Source organism: Miscanthus floridulus, chromosome 15, assembly GCF_019320115.1.
Source record: "Miscanthus floridulus cultivar M001 chromosome 15, ASM1932011v1, whole genome shotgun sequence".
Taxonomy (NCBI): domain Eukaryota; kingdom Viridiplantae; phylum Streptophyta; class Magnoliopsida; order Poales; family Poaceae; genus Miscanthus; species Miscanthus floridulus.
Window position 1 is genome coordinate 67,212,295 of NC_089594.1, and position 18,408 is coordinate 67,230,702.

Sequence of the window (18,408 nt, forward strand, 5' to 3'; positions counted from 1 at the left end):
AAACTGCATTGGTTTATACACACACGTACATGCATATAAGTTGTATTGATATTACATAAAATGTGTAGACTACATTATTATTAACACTTACTCAAAGTTGTACGGGAAAAGTATTGTTGTCTTGTCGTGCTGCTTCACGAAGAACATCATGATATTCTCCTGTGCTTCAGATACCCATCGCTCCTTGACAATAATACCGGTTTTGAATACGATATAAGGATCAATGAAGCCAACATTGGTGTCTTGTATTCTTTGGAGCTCTAACATCTGGAATCTGTATATAAATATAAGTTATATGTGAGGATAATTATATACACGTACGCATGGAAGTGAGTTTATTAAATAAAAGTAAGAATCACTTACAAACAAAAGGAGCTAATGATTGATTTGTCCAGAGCGTCCATGTGGTATAGTTGATGCAATTCTTCGAAACTAATATGTAAGATGTCATCGCCACGGAAGTAATGATGGTCTCTAAATCTAACAAAGATCCACTGCTCACCCCTGCCACACGTCTGCATGTACCACTTGTTGAGCAAGTACATTTGCGTACCCAATTCATTCAAAGCCGCAGGGTTGTACAGACTTTTGCCATATTTATAAGTCTTCCAGGTATCAACTTCTAGGTTCTGGATTGGAGCTTTGCCCGTCAATTGATCCAAGGTTAAACCAGTATCTTGAAAAAAAGCATTAAGGGCTTGAACCGACACTTCTCCAGAGTTGTCTGGTCAATAGACTTCTATGTTGGAACCATATTGATTAGCAACAACAAGATTTTGCATTGGTTGCTTCTGTTGTCCGAGCTGTGGGACATCCTTCCTTGATGCTCTTTTCCTTTTCTTATCTATATCATGTGACTTCACGAGGGAGCGGTCATAGTCTGATAGTGGCGAAGGCTTACGAAGTTCAATCATCTTTTTCTTGTGAGCATCGACCTTCTGCCTCAGCACCTCTCGTGGTAGGTAAAAGTACGGCTTCTCCTTAAGCTTCGCTTGACTCTTTTTTTGGTATCTATAAAAAAATCTTTCACTTTTTTGTCTTCTTCAGCTGCTATTTGCTCATCAGTTTTTTTAGAAAGTATTTCTTGAGAAATAACTCTTTTTCTCGGGGTCTTCTTTGCCGCCGGGACCTTAGACGTCTTTGTAGTGCGTCGCTGTGGAGGGGTGGGGGCGGTGTTGGAGATCGGCGTGGAGGCGATGTGGTCGGTGTTGGTGGAGACCGGCGTGGAGGCGTTGGAGATCGTTGTGGAGGCGGTGGGGCCGGTGTAGGAGTTGGAGATCGTCGTAGAGGCGATGGGGCCGGTGTAGGAGTTGGCGATCGCCGTGGGGATGAAGTCGTCTCGCCCCCCGCGACGCTGTGATGAGATGGGGAATCAATGATTAGGCTAGGCTGGGGAGAGACCCTGCTACAAAAACAAGTTATGTGTCAATTATTTTTTAAGCCAATAGAAAATTAATGAAAAATAATATTTCATTCACTTTCATTCGTACCTAGGGTGAGGTAGGGGAAGCGGTGGCGCCCCAGGAATGATGATGAAGCGTTTGCGCCATTGAATAAATGTCTTTTCTGCTTCTCCTGGTGTCTTCTCCCCATCACCGCCTTCAATGTCAAGAGGAACATTGCTGTAACCTTTGAGCACTCTATCGACCGAGACGCTAGCATATCCAGGTTGAATAACTGACCCATGGATTCTTGGTGTCTTCATTCGGTCTATTAGAGATACAACCCCGATAGCCACCATGATTGATGCATTATTACCATCTGGAATGTGCAGCTCATATGTTGTTAGAGGCTCGGTAATGTCATCAACAGGGAAGCGCAACCCAGCGTCGTCTTGAATAACTGGCAGCTCTGTAGAAGCACAACTGCTTTTCATCTGACCAACGGGGCTAATGGTGACTCCCGGCGTTGATTGCGATTGCATTTGACTCATTGCTAGCTGCACTTGCCTCTTGATCTCCTCCTGCATTCTTGCCTCAAGAGATTTTTCTCGTTCACGTGATTCAAGCAATGCTTATCGTGACTCATCAACAAATTGCTCCAATGCACGGATTCGTTCTGCCTCCTCATCCTTCTTTCTTTGGCGGCTTCTGTAGGTATCCTTGTCTGCTGGGAATGCGTGTAGCCACGGAACCGCCCCATAGCCTCTAGTTCGACCACTGTGTTCGGGATTCTCTAGTGCATATGTCAATTCATCCTTCTCTCTGTTGGGCTTAAAAACACCACTATCAGCTTCTTTCCTAGCACGAGCTAGTCTCTGTGTTGCTCTCTCAATTTTTTGGCCGAAAATTAGCTTGCTAGTGTCTAGGTCTAGGCTTCCCCCATGAGCGTAGAACCAATTCTTCGCGCGTTGAGGCCAGTTCTTCTCTATTGTTTCAGGTATAATTCCCTTGGCAGTAATCTCTGCTTCTAGGTTCTGCCACTTGGGAATAGCACTCTTATAACCACCTGATCCCATGCGATGACGGTATTGCTTCTGTCGGGCATTCTGCTGATTTCTCATCACACGTTCCTCACTATCTTGGGATGTCTTGTATTCTACGAAGGCATCCCAATGGGACTCCAACTTGACAAACGCCTTAGCATTGAAATTCGGCGTAGCATTCTTCAAGATAAACTTTTTATACAATGTCTTCTTCCAACTCTGGAACAATGTTGCCATCTTCTTCATTGTCCAATCCCTCACTAGCTCCTTCAAAGCATCATCTGCTTGTAATATGAAATGCTGAGTGATATCTCTCCAAGCTAGGTTCTTGTCACGATCAGATACAAAACTAACATTAGGAGCGGATATCTTCTGCTTCCATTCACGAGCACTAACTGGGATCCTATCCCTTACAACGAACCCACATTGATTGACATATGTCTGAGCATGTGGTCCCAATGGTTTGCCGGTGTCGGTGTCGAATTCTGATATTATGAAACGGCCCTCTAATGGTTTTTTTGGCCCTCGGACTTTCCTACTTTTGTCGGTGGTTGATGTAGATCCAGAGACCGGCTACATGAGTAGAAACACAATGATTAACAACAAATATACGTACGCATGCATCTATAAGAGATGATAGATAATCGAATATACCTCGCCAGTATTTTCTTGTGCGATAATTTGTTGATCTTCAACCACCGGCATATTCAGGATATCCTCATAATCAGCAAAGTACTGACTCGTGTCATCTACATCCACATTGGTGCCGGCGTTGATAATATCCGCCATTATGTCATCACTCAAGTTATCATTCGGAGCAGCCATTTGTATCTTCAAGATAACACATAGATAGAATTACTATGGTACATAACATAAGTACATGTGATAACACATATAGAATTACTAAATCCAATTAAATATAATAACACATAATATTTCATCAACATGGAAATAAGTACATGTATATATATACACATAGAATGATACAATATATTTTCTCTCTCTCTCAACACATAGAAATAAGTGCATATGTCTATATCTCTAAATATGCATGTGATACACATAGAATATCTCTCTAGATACAATTTTTTCTCTCTCTCAACACATAAAAATAAGTACATGTATATATACATATAGAAATAATTAAGTACATATGTATACATATAGAATCTCTCTCTAGATATAATATATATAGAGAGATATAATATATAATTACTAAATCCAATTAAATAAATCTAACATGAAATTAGATAAACTAGTAAGATAATACATTTTAATCTAACATATATCAAAAACTATAATAAAAAACTATCTAAAAAAACTATCTAAATAAAATACTAATTAAATTTTAATACATTTAAATCTAATATATCAAAAACTATCTAAAAATAACTAAAAAACTAACAATAAACTACATGTACTTATTTTAATCTAACATACAGCCGAGACTTTGTAAAAAAAATCTAAAAAACATGGCCGATCGAGAGCAGCAGATCATATCGAGTTCGACGGAGGCCGTACGGCGTGGGCGCGCGGGAAGCGTCGGCGACGGATGGTGGGGTCGGGTGCGGCGGTGGAGACGGGATGCGGCGATGCGGGCCTGGAGAATGGCGCGGCCGGGTGGGGGTAGACGACGACGGCGGCGCGGCAGAGACGAGCTCGACGACGGCGGATGGCGCGGCCAGGCGGGGCTGAGCGACGGAGGCGAGATCGAAGATGAACAGAACAGACGTTCGATATATATAGCCTGCGACCCTTTAGTCCCGGCTGGTAACACCACCCTTTAGTCCTGGTTGGTCTTACCAGCCGGGACTAAATGTCCTTTAGTCCCGGCTCGTGTTGCCAGCCGGGACTAAAGGTATTTTTTTGGCGGGCACCGAAATTGCCGCCCACCCTTTAGTCCCGGTTCTTGGTCTGGGCCGGGACTGAAGCCCTAAAAAATTTGCCAACCCGTCAGCGTAATTGGAAAGGCCTGGGATTTTGTTTTTGTTTAATACTAGGTTAATCAATTAATTCCATAGCAACTTCAATACTTTGCAATATTTATTTTAAAAAATACTATTGATTAACTAATTATTTATTGTAAATAGGAAAATTTTGTAACCTAAAGTTTTTAATTTCTTTTATGAATATAGAATATAAATGTTACTAATACTAAGTATTTTGTTAATGCAAAAATATATTTCTAACTTAAAATTAATAAAACTAATATTATTCGATAGGAAATTTATTATCACATTATTGTAACGTCAATGTTTCAATTTTTTCTCGGTTTTTGACCAAAATTGACAGGAATTTTTTGTTGAACCTATAAAAATAGAGAAAATGTAGTATTTTTTGTTCTACAACTTTCTCAAATGAAAAAATGGCCTGTATAAGGATTGTATATATTGATGAGCTTAACAAACTCGGTATTCAAAACTTTTCAATTTGAGACAATCTAGGGTCCCGAAAACTAGTTTGTAGGCATCGAAATTTAAAAATCACAAATTTGAACCATCCAAACTTTCTCAAATGGAAAGTTGACCAAAACAACAATTGTAGATCTTTTTGAGTTTAACAAACTTGGTATTCAAAACTTTTCAATTTGAAGTCATTTAGAGTTCATAATACTAGAGTCAAAGTGTTATTTTTTTATTTAACCAAATTTGACTTGGTCAAACTTGCTCAAATGAGACACTAAATGACCTCAGATGAAAAAACTCTGAATACCAAGTTTGATCATCTCAGCAAAATCTACAATTGTTACATAGCTCATTTTCCCATTTGAGAAATTTTTATCAAACACTAGTCACAACTTCTTGAATCTCATATATACTTTCTAAAACTATGTCACACACTTGTGAAATTTGAACTACATTTTGTTCAAACTTTCTCAAATGAAAAAATGGCCTATATAAGGATTGTATATATTGATGAGCTTAACAAACTCGGTATTCAAAACTTTTCAATTTAAGACAATCTAGGGTCTCGAAAACTAGTTTGTAGGCGTCGAAATTTAAAAATCACAAATTTGAACCGTCCAAACTTTCTCAAATGGAAAGTTGACCAAAACAACAATTGTAGATATTTTTGAGTTTAACAAACTTAGTATTCAAAACTTTTCAATTTGAAGTCATTTAGAGTTCATAATACTAGAGTCAAAGTGTTGTTTTTTTATTTGACCAAGTTTGACTTGGTCAAACTTGCTCAAATGAGACACTAAATGACCTCAGATGAAAAAACTCTGAATACCAAGTTTGATCATCTCAGCAAGATCTACAATTGTTACATAGCTCATTTTCCCATTTGAGAAATTTTTATCAAACACTAGTCACAACTTCTTGAATCTCATATATACTTTCTAAAACTATGTCACACACTTGTGAAATTTAAACTACATTTTATTCAAGCTTTCTCAAATAAAAAAATAGCCTATATAAGTATTGTATATATTGATGAGCTTAACAAACTCGGTATTCAAAACTTTTCAATTTGAGATAATCTAGGGTCCCGAAAACTAGTTTGTAGGCGTCGAAATTTAAAAATCACAAATTTGAACCATCCAAACTTTCTCAAATGGAAAGTTGACCAAAACAACAATTGTAGATCTTTTTGAGTTTAACAAACTTGGTATTCAAAACTTTTCAATTTGAAGTCATTTAGAGTTCATAATACTAGAGTCAAAGTGTTGTTTTTTTATTTGACCAAATTTGACTTGGTCAAACTTGCTCAAATGAGACACTAAATGACCTCAGATGAAAAAACTCTGAATACCAAGTTTGATCATCTCAGCAAGATCTACAATTGTGAAGTCATAACATATTACATAATATCCGTCTCTAAAACATAATATATTAAACATGCATCGTTGTATCATGCGGGCACAACAGTGAATTTCTTCTTGACGTATGACCCTTGGTTATGATCTTGTCGTAACCATAGAGTGTCTTCATCATTTAACATGATGCTTGGATCTTTCTTCACTATGAAGGGTGGAATTCGGATATTTCTTTCGTAATCTTCTGACATGTCTGACTTATCTTCAATTCCCACTATATTTATTGTCCCAGAAAGAATTATGTGGCGCTTTGGCTCATTAATCATTGAGTTGATGTCTTCGTTTTTTCCTCTCTTTGATTTTGTAGATATGTCTTTCACATAAAACAACAATTGTAGATCTTTTTGAGTTTAACAAACTTGGTATTCAAAACTTTTCAATTTGAAGTCATTTAGAGTTCATAATACTAGAGTCAAAGTGTTGTTTTTTTATTTGACCAAATTTGACTTGGTCAAACTTGCTCAAATGAGACACTAAATGACCTCAGATGAAAAAACTCTGAATACCAAGTTTGATCATCTCAGCAAGATCTACAATTGTGAAGTCATAACATATTACATAATATCCGTCTCTAAAACATAATATATTAAACATGCATCGTTGTATCATGCGGGCACAACAGTGAATTTCTTCTTGACGTATGACCCTTGGTTATGATCTTGTCGTAACCATAGAGTGTCTTCATCATTTAACATGATGCTTGGATCTTTCTTCACTATGAAGGGTGGAATTCGGATATTTCTTTCGTAATCTTCTGACATGTCTGACTTATCTTCAATTCCCACTATATTTATTGTCCCAGAAAGAATTATGTGGCGCTTTGGCTCATTAATCATTGAGTTGATGTCTTCGTTTTTTCCTCTCTTTGATTTTGTAGATATGTCTTTCACATAGAACACCTGACTCACATCGGCAGCAAGGACGAATGGTTCCTCTTTGTACCCAATATTGTTGAGGTCTACTGTTATCATTCCATACTCTTTGTCGACTGTTACCCCTCCTCCAGTCAGCTTTACCCATTGGCACCGGAACAAAGGGACTTTAAAATTAGGTGCGTAGTCTAGTTCCCATATCTCTTCTATGCGGCCATAATATGTTTGTATATTCCCATTTGGATCTGTTCCATCTATGCGAACACCACTATTTTGATTGGTGCTCTTTTTATCTTGGGTAACTGTGTAAAATGTATTCCCATTTATCTCGTACCCTTGGTACATGAGGATATGCCACGATGGCTACCTAGCCAACAAATACAGTTGCTCATCAATATTGTCATCGCCTTGACATTCTTTTCGTAACCAACCACTGAAACTTTCCATGTGCTGACGCCTAATCCAAGCTTCAGTCTTCCCTGGAAATTTGGATTGTAAGAACTCCTTATGTATCTCGATGTACGGATGCACCAATGACGAGTTCTGAAGAACTGTGTAGTGTGCTTTATTGAAATAATCGTCTTCCATGCCGATATATGTTTTCTTCCCTAAAGTTCCTTTACCACTGAGTCGCCCCTCGTGTCGTGATTCGGGAACACCAATCGGGGCAAGGTCAGGAATAAAGTCAACACAGAACTCAATGACCTCCTCTGTTCCATAGCCCTGGGCGATGCTTCCTTCAGGCTTAGAACGGACTTTCACATATTTCTTCAAGACTTCCATAAACCTCTCGAAGGGGAACATGTTATGTAAGAACACAGGTCCAAGAATACTAATCTCCTTCACCAAATGAACTAGGATGTGTGTCATGATATTAAAGAAGGATGGAGGGAACACCAACTCAAAGCTGACAAGACATTGAACCACATCATTCTGTAGAGTAGCTAGTTCCACTGGATTGATTGCCTTCTGAGAAATTGCATTGAGGAATGCACATAGCTTCACGGTGGCTAGACGTACATGTGGAGGTAGAATTCCTCTTAAAACAACTGAAAGCAATTGCGTCATAAGCACGTGGCAGTCATGGGACTTTAAGTTTAGGAATTTCTTATCTGGCACATTTATTATACCCTTTATATTGGAGGAGAATCCCGATGGGACCTTGATGCTGCTTAGACATTCGAACATGCTGTCCCTCTCTTCTTTGCTAAGCATGTAGCTAGCAGGACTTAAGTAATGACGTCCATCATCTGTCTTCTCTAGATGAAGATTGTCTCATTCTTTCATGCCCTGCAAGTCCTGGCGTGCTTCAAGTGAATCCTTTGGCTTCCCGTACACACCCATGAATCCTAACAGGTTCACACAAAGATTCTTTGTTAGGTGCATCACGTCGATTGCGTTGCGGACCTCTAGGACTTGCCAATAGAGTAGCTCCCAAAAGATGGACTTCTTCTTCCACATGGGTGCGTGTCCCTTAGCATCTTTGGGAACAGATTCACTGCCTTGTCCCTTTCCAAATACTACTTTCACATCCTTGACCATTGCGAGTACATCTTCCCTGGTTCGGTTATGAGGCTTCTTCCGATGGTCTGGCTTACCTTTAAATTGCTTCCCTTTCTTTCTTACTTGGTGATTCAACGGAAGGAATCGACGATGGCCAAGGTACACGACCTTTCGACATCTTTTCAAATATATACTGTCAAGGTCACCAAAACAATGTGTGCATGCATTATATCCTTTGTTTGTCTGACCTGAAAGATTACTTAAAGCAGGCCAATCATTGATTATTACGAACAACATTGCTCGTAGGTCAAAGTGTTCTTGTTTGTACTCATCCCAGACACGTACACCTGGTTTGTTCCATAAAACTAGAAGTTCTTCAACTAATGGCTTCAAATAGACATCAATATCGTTGCCAGGTTGCCTCGGACCTTGGATGAGGATCGGCATCATAATGAACTTTCGCTTCATACATAACCATGGAGGAAGGTTGTAGATACATAGAGTAACTGGCCAAGTGCTATGACTAGTGCTCTGCTTTCCAAAAGGATTCATACCATCTGTACTTAAGGCAAACCTTAAGTTTCTAGCCTCATTTGCAAACTCTGGAAATTCCCTGTCTATCGCTCTCCACTGGGACCCATCAGCTGGGTGTCTCAGCATATTGTCTACCTTACGGTCTTCTTTATACCACCGCAACAACTTTGCATGGTCTTTATTTCTGAACAAACGTTTTAAGCGTGGTATTATAGGAGCATACCACATAACCTTGGCAGGGATTTTCTTTCTAGGACGTTGTTCACCCTCGACGTCACCAGGATCATCGCGCCTGATCTTATACCGTGATGCTTTACATACCGGGCATTCATCTAAATTCTCGTATTCATTGCCATGGTAGAGGATGCAGTCATTAGGACATGCATGTATCTTCTGGATTTTTAATCCCAATGGGCAGATAACCTTTTTTGCTTCGTACGTAGTGGTGGGCAATTCATTTGGCTTCGGAAGCATCTTCTTTATAAGGTTCAATAAATTCCCAAATGCCTTGTCGGATATACCATTCTTTACCTTCTACTGTAGCAATTCCAGTGTTGTACCCAGCTTTTTTTGCCCCTCTTCGGCCGTCGGGTATAACAACTTCCTATGATCCTCAAGCATGCGCTCGAACTTAACTTTCTCTTTTTCACTTTCCCATTCTTGTTGTGCATCACGAATGGCATCGCCAAGAGCATCACCGAGATCATCTTCTACCGCTACCTCTTCTTCATCTCCCCCCATTGTAGTATCATCAAAGGCACCATACTGAGCAATAATGTCATCAATGTCTAAATCTTCCCCTTCACCTTCTTCCATCATGATCCCGCTTTCTCCATGCTTAGTCCAACATATATAGTTTGACATGAAACCTGACTTAAGCAAATGTGAATGAAGACTCATTGAGCTTGAATATTCCTTTAAATTCTTACATAGGGCACATGGATAGCACATGAAACCATCCCGCTTATTTGCCTCGGCCACACCTAAGAAATAGTGCAAGCCCTCAATAAAGTCTTGGGAGCGGCGATCGGCATTGTACATCCAATAGCGTAACATAATCTGTATTACACGATAAATTATGAAAACCTTGAACATAATTTAGTATTTTATTACACAACATAAATGACACACACACTGTTGATTAATTAACTAAGTCTGGCTACAACGTAAGCAATCCCAACTATCACTAAACAAACTAAAACTACAATGCACTTCAGTAACATAATTATTTCGTGATCGTACGCAACTAAAACAGACAAATCATTCTTCTGTTGAATATCAATAAGCTTCTCCTGCTGGCTCACTGCCTCATCAGCAGCAGCCGCTACCTCAAGCGCACCCAAATTCTGCACGTATGTAGCATAATCTTCCTCCCAGTACCAACCATCGCATCCATTGCCCTCCCACTGTAATTAAAGCCAAAAATTATTTAGTCAAAAATATTCAAGAAAAGCAGGTCAATTAGCCATATAGATAAAATGCGTAAGAAACTCACATCGCGATCCGGGCACTTGTAGAAAACACGACCCTTGTTGGGTCCCTGTCTCTTGACTCGGTACTCCATCACAATCTTCTGCTTACACTTGCCGCAGATAATGAGAGGGAGTTCTGGCCTCAGTTGTTTCGCAACCGAACGAGAGGCCGATGATCCGGTACCAGTTGTCATCTACTTTCTATACTTATTTTTGCAAACTAGTGTAAATTTCATATTTTCTAAAATGATATATTTAAACAAAACTAGTACGGATTTCACATGTTTTAATAAATAACCATCCGTACTAGTTGACCTTGCTTACGTGATCATCTCGGCCAGCATTTCTCCACCGGACGGCACCGTACTTGGCCAAGGAAGAGCTCCGATTCTATGAGAAAGGGAACACGGTCTTCCACGACCGTTGCCACTCTCCCTCGTAGCATCAAAGTTCCTCCTTGACGTCCGTTACCGCTCGACAGAGAACATGTTGGCCGAGCTGAACACGGTCCGCAAGTTCAACTAGTACGGATTTTCTATAATTTTCTAACTATTTACTAAGTTTTTCATTTCATAGAAAATTTAATTCTAAAAAAAGGCATGATTTCTAAGTAGTTCATTTCATGGAAAAAATAATTCTAAGTGACCTGCTCGATATCGGCGAGCTCGTGGACGTTTAGGTTGCCGAGGATAGTAACATTTGTAGATCTGAAGTTATCAAATATCCATCAAATTATAGCTCAAAAACATGTTTCAATAAATGACCATCCATACTAGTTGACCTTGCTTACGTGATCAACTCGGCGAGCATTTCTCCACCGGACAGCACCGTACTTGGCCAAGGAAGAGCTCCGATTCTACGAGAAAGGGAACACGGTCTTCCACGACAGTTGCCGCTCTCCCTCGTAGAATCAAAGCTCCTCCTTGACGTCCGTTACCGCTCGACAGAGAACATGCTCGCCGACCTGAACACGGTCCGCAAGTTCAACTAGTACGAATTTTCTACAATTTTCTAATTATTTTCTAAGTTTTTCATTTCATGGAAAATTTAATTCTAAAAAATAAAAGGCATGATTTCTAAGTATTTCATTTCATGAAAAAAATAATTCTAAGTGACCTGCTCGACATCGGCGAGCTCGTGGGCGTTTAGGTTGCCGAGGATAGTAACATTTGTAGATGACATTTGTAGGTCCGAAGTTATCAAATATCCATCAAATTATAGCTCAAAAACATGTTTCAATAAATAACCATCCGTACTAGTTGACCTTGCTTACGTGATCATCTCGGCGAGCATTTCTCCACCGGACGGCACCGTACTTGCTAAGGAAAAGCTCCGATTCTATGAGAAAGGGAACACGGTCTTCTACGACCGTTGCCGCTCTTCCTCGTAGAATCAAAGCTCCTCCTTGACGTCCGTTACCGCTCGGCAGAGAACATGTTTGCCGAGCTGAACACGGTCCGCAAGTTCAACTAGTACGGATTTTCTACAATTTTCTAACTATATTCTAAGTTTTTCATTTTATGGAAAAATTAATTCTAAGATCACGTAAGCCACCGGGGACGAGGATGGCGCGTGCTCCAGCGAGGACGAGCGAGACGTGATTTTGATGAACTAATTTAACTTTTGTTTATCCAAACATATATGCAAATCATCATGTGATTTTGAGCTAAAAATGGCATATAAAATCATAATAAAGTCCAACATATAAAGTTACACATGCATCTACATCGCAAAATGAGATAAGCTACTGATAAAACATAAGATGATTAAGTTTGTTACCTCCAAAATCGAAGAGCAACACCAATGGAGGGGGAGAGAGCAAGAACAACAGCAAGCTGAAGAACAGAGGCAGTGAGTTTGAATGGAATGGCTCGGGCTCGGGGAGGAAGAAATGAGCTGGATTATAGGCCGGGATAATTAGTCCCGGTTAGGGGTCCAAACCGGAACTAAAGATTAATCTTTATTCCCGGGGAATTACCCAAACCGGGACTAAAAGCTTTAGTCCCGGTTGGTATTACGAACCGGAACTAAAGGTAGCCGGGACTAAAGATCCCTGCCGCGCGGACGACCGTTGGGCAGGGACCTTTAGTCCCGGTTGGTATTCGGGACTAAAGGGTCCTTTAGTCCCGGGGGCAAAAAATACCGAGGCTAATGCTAATTTGGGACATCGTTCTAAAGTCTGTTCTCTAGTAGTGATCCATGTCAAAACAGCTAGCATGGATGCATACTTCTTGTTAGGTAGAGTATGAGTACGTACATACGTACTGCTGTTGTAGGGAGTATGTGTATGCACGCATTATTTTAGGTAGAGTATGAGTATATACGTATACGTACTGCTATATATAGTAGAGAGTATGTGTACGTACGCATTATTTGAGAAAAGGTATGATTAAATATATGCACACTTTTTGGATAGGAGTATAATTACGTACTTATTTGAGAAGTGCATACTTTTTGAATGGGAGTATATGTATGCATACTGTTTGGGAGTAGGTACATATACTCATGGAATTTTATTATGTCTTTAGGAGAAAAAATAGTATGCTAGTATATTGATGTACATAGATATATGTCCATACACAACTGGTGAATGCGTAGAAGTAGTAACACAATAAGAATACAATATTTGAAGTGTATTGATCTGAACATGTATCCGGTGATACCCTAATTTAAAAGTACCAAATGATACTCTACTCTAGTTCTGAATAATGTATCGAGAGCATGCACATTGGCCTGTTCGGCTTACCTTAAAAGCCGACTTGTTCGGCTTCTTTTTTTAGTCAGAACAGTATTTTTTCAGCCAATTTCATCCCGCCAGTGCCGGCGATTTTAGGATCCTACCTGCACATTACTATGTACGCTGTCACAACATGAATTCAAATGCTAGATTTGAAGTACTAATAGAGGCCTTCTTGAACCTGCTCTATTCATATACGAATGTGAAGAACCATGAACCTGAGTACTGGATTTTTTTTTTGTTTTGTTTTTATTTTTATTTTTTTGCGAAAGTGAGTACTTGAAATTTGAGGAGGAAGGAAATAAACATTTTCCATTTTCGTCATGCTACGGGGCAGATATATGCCATTTCTTCATGCTTTTTTTACATAGTGACAGAAGGGTGTCTGTTCATCTAAAGAAAACTAATGATGCATGCAAGTGATATATACTAGCTTAACAGGCCTATCTTGCACAAATATAATAATATGCAAATGAAGACGTGTTGCTTGGATCATGGTTCATTGGTTTGGAAGTTAATCACATTGATGAAAGGAACATGTGCTGTGGAACTCCACCAGATCTGTTACGTTGTCGAGTATTCAACAATGTCTCCTTTACATGTTCGCCCCTCTACTTTCTCCTGATTGTGAATACGTACTCCCACAGATTGTGAGTGGAAAAGATCGACAAGCTGGCAATGTCTGCGTAGCATCTTTCGGTTGGAGCTGCAGTGGCATATGCATGTCTGTTGAGAGGATCGAAGATGTACATACTACCTCCTTTGCCTGTAAATATGTAGCATACTTAGCTTGGTAAGCTCTCGTGGTGGACACCTGCAAAGGCAACTCCTCAAGAAAACTTGCAAAGCCCAAAGATCATGCCCCGTGGAATATGATCTGAAACTGCAGAAAACAGGATGTTGCCAACGGTAACTTTGGCTTGAAAACACGCAATTTTGGTATGTGACTGTTCGTGACTTTCGGTGGTGTTAGGAACTCCAAGTAGGCTTGCAACTGATGTTACTGACCTTAGATGTAGGGGAGAGTTTCTACGCTGATGCGTATGGAAGCAGAGATCATGTAATGTATAGAATATCCTGCCTCTGAATAGTTACATAGAAGTCTATATGCTTGCTCAGAGTTCATAAAAAAATCTCTCATGATCTATTTTTCTTTTGTCTGCCATTTTTCTATGCCGCCGTTTGTTTACAGATTTTTCTATCAATCCATCTTTCCTACAGGTTCAAAGCTATTTTTTTAAAAAAAAATCCATCCTTTTATATTCAGATTCAGTCCAATAAGAATCGTTATTATATGTCCTTTTAGTTTTTTTTTCCTGAAACCAATGCATTTTTTGTCTGGCCGGATCTGCACATTTATATACCTGCTCATTTTGTTGCATTCAGATTCAGTTGCTTTTTCACCTGTTTTCTTATGGTAAGTATTTGATTTAGTAGTGCTTGGGCATTGACAGATTAGTGTTAAGGATGATTTTTTTAGATGGTGAACACTTCTTTTGCTAATTGGGTTGAACGCAGGTAAAAATTAGTCATACATAATTTCACCATTGTCATTAAATTTTATTACTGGAACTTCTCATTCATTTCCCTAAACTCTAACCTAGAATGTAGCCTGAAGATTTTAATTAGACTTGGCAATGTTTTCTCTAAGTTGTCCAATCAGTCCTTAATACTAAAGAGATAGCAATTGATCATTCTTTTTATATCCTTTGTTAAGTTCTTGTATTTGATAAATATGTGTTTCTCATTTAGTTGTTGTTTGTGACAACAATTATATTATACGTCGGACAAGTAGACAGTTATAAACATAGCTCTTTTTACCAAGTACCTTTTTCTTTTACCTTGTTCCTTTTTTATATCAATGCATCTCAGTGTCACTTGAATAGATCTGGTCAATGAAATCACAGGATGTTAAATTTTATATTTATGTTCACGCTGTATCTTTTAAAGTTAGTCAATGCAACAATCGATGATGGTTCTCTTTATTTTAATCAATGTAACAATAAAAAGAAAAAGGGGATTTACTTTAGTTAAATTCATGTATTTCTTAATTGTGGTAACCACGGCGGCTTTTCTGTTTTCATGTCTGATCCACTACCTTCATTTCTTATGAGATATCAGTTTATGTTGTACCTCTCAAAGAAATGCACAATGTCTTTAAACTTGTAGTTTATCCATGTCTTATCCTAATTAAAATATTATTTAATCATACTTATTAACATTATGGTGTAATTTTACTTGTAGTACTCTTGCACGTTTTTCTGACCATTTAAGTTTCTCTACATAGATTGGAACATGTACACCCGTAATTGTCCCTTGTATCAGTTTTATTAGTACTTGCCTGTTTATAGTACCACATGTTAGGGCTTCTTTTGTTCTTAATAGTACATTTTTACATCCCACCTGACTATCTCACTGATTTGCTTGAATTTTAATATTTTTTTCTATTTTTTTTTCTTCAATCCATGAACATTTAAGTTCTCTTGTTATATTGGAGCCTCTACACCCTTAATTGTATCTTGTGCTCCCTACATTCCAAATATAAGTTACTTTGACTTTTTTGGTACATCCAATTTGCTATGTATCTAGACATAACGTCAAAGCGACTTATAATTTGGAACATAGGGAGTAGCGGTTACATTAGTATGTGCCCTTTTACATTATTGTACTTTAACTTTTTATTGTTATATTGTAGCCTCTACACCCTCAAATGCAGTACATTTTAATCTGATTTGCACTCCTATTATTTCGAACCACATTAAGCCTAGTATTGATTTACTTGATGTACTATGAAGCTATATATTGCACTATTGCAGCACTTGGTTCACTAGCTCTTAGTGGTATTTGCACCACATGTGTGTATTTTGTCTTGCTATTTGCTGACATATCATGGTTGAATTGACTGCTACATTTTAACTTTATTTATTTGGTCTCGCTATTTGCAAACTGAATTGACTGCTACCTTCAACTTGTCTATATTTGGTCTAGCTATTTGCAAACATGCATGTTCGAGGTAGTATTTGATCCGATTCAATTTAATTTTAGAGCATAAGCTATGAACATTTTATTCTAGTGTAGTTTTGTTAGATTAAGCTCAGAGTCTAAAGAAAGCTCTTATATGGGTGATGCTGATGTCAATATATGAGTGATGCTGATGTCAATTGCATCATGGCTCCAACACATTCCAAAAGAAGTTGGACGCAAAAGGGAGATATGGTACAAGCATATGTTTGAGAGGAAACGAGAAAGAGCATGAAGAGGTACACAGCTTCAACAAACGTATTTCAAAACATTCACGAAGAGGATGCTGTGAGCAACGTTTGGAATGATCATTCTTCGGCTGCTCCAGGAAAGGTAGCCAAGAAGAAAAAAAAGGAGTTCTACAAAAAAAAATGAGACTAAAATCCATTTGGTTCATGGGCGATGACATATTTTGCCATGTTCTGTTCATCAGGAAACCTCTAGAATACTATTTCTGTTACTGCTACCTATTGCCATGACGGCTGTTGAGACTTGTGTTGTAACTTTATTCTATCGTGGTCATTTATTAGGGACTTAAGAGTACTATGCTATTAAGTATGATGCTTAATGGATTGTGCTTCCATAGAGTAATTGCGCACAGTTGATTTAGATAACCTTAAGAGTATTAATGAACTACAATGCTTCTCTGTTCAGACAATAGGAATAAGTATGAAAAACAAGGAAATAAGGGAGGGAATGGTGTGGTTTTGTGGAATACATACACGACCAATTCAAATTGGCAAAAAGTTTTAGGTAAGCATATCACGTCGTTATGAAAACTGTGTTGTGGACAACCTGTAGGATGTGTGTGTGTTCCAATAGTCAACAAAGGTTGTTAAATATGCTGCATCAAGTGCCTAATTAACTTAACTCCACTCATGGCTTCACTATCATACAATAGTGTACAAGAATTCTGATTGCTATAGGTCGGAATATGTAGTACTGTCGTTGTGTAAAACAAGCTCAGTTTTCCATCAGCAACTTGGGTTTCTTCAAATGCACGGGTGGCAGAGAAAGTGACTGTAGCCATTACAATAATATGAGAGGAATCTTAAAAGTTAAAACCACAAGATTCAGTGTCATAATACACCATCAACAAACAGTGTGTGCATGAAACAACAAAATAACAGTGTTTCGTGACTCGTTGGACTATCACAAATAAACTTCAGTAATACATTGACTAATTGTTGGTATTTATTAACGCAAATAGAATATGAAGGATTCCGCAAGCGCACAGAATACCATTGTAGCATTTTACTGGGAATATTCTAGGTATCGTTATTTATATTTTACCATAGGAAAACAATGGAGTAAAGATTTATTGAATAGCAAAGGAATAGCTATCAGTCAACATACTAGAAGTTGTTCAAGCAAAGGAATAGCAAAGGATTGCAAGGGAAAAGTAGCTGCAAGGGAAATTAATTTATTATGAAAATACATTTTGTAATTAATCTGATGGTATTTATTTGGTCGCCCTGTTCGCTTGAACTTATCAGCAGTTATGTTTCATCGAAGGAACATTGTTTTTCTCTCACAACAAATCAGCATCAGCCAAATTTCAGCGAGCCGAACAGGGCCGGTATCATAAACATGGATACTTTTTTATCTATAATTAGTCAAACTTAAGGTACTAAAACGTGAAACTGTACTAGAATTGCATTCTTTTTGGGAGGGAGTAGTACTTCGGTTCAATTACTTTTTGCAGTATTGATAGATGATTTTGTTAATTTGTTTTGTTGATTCGCTCCCGTTACAAATATTATTAGGTCGCCGCAAGAGTATCATTTTCCATGACCTCTCACCAATAATCCTAGTATCATTTTCTATGTTTATTTTATAGACATGCATGTATGCGGTATATATATTTATACGTGAACCAAGATTATCACGGTATTTATTCACATGTACCTTATCGAGAATCAAATTTGCACATTATAAAACTTCAAAGTCATATTGCACTATCAGTACCTATGTGCTACATGCAGGTGATATGCCCTTCCACAACTATTTTGACACAAAGAGAG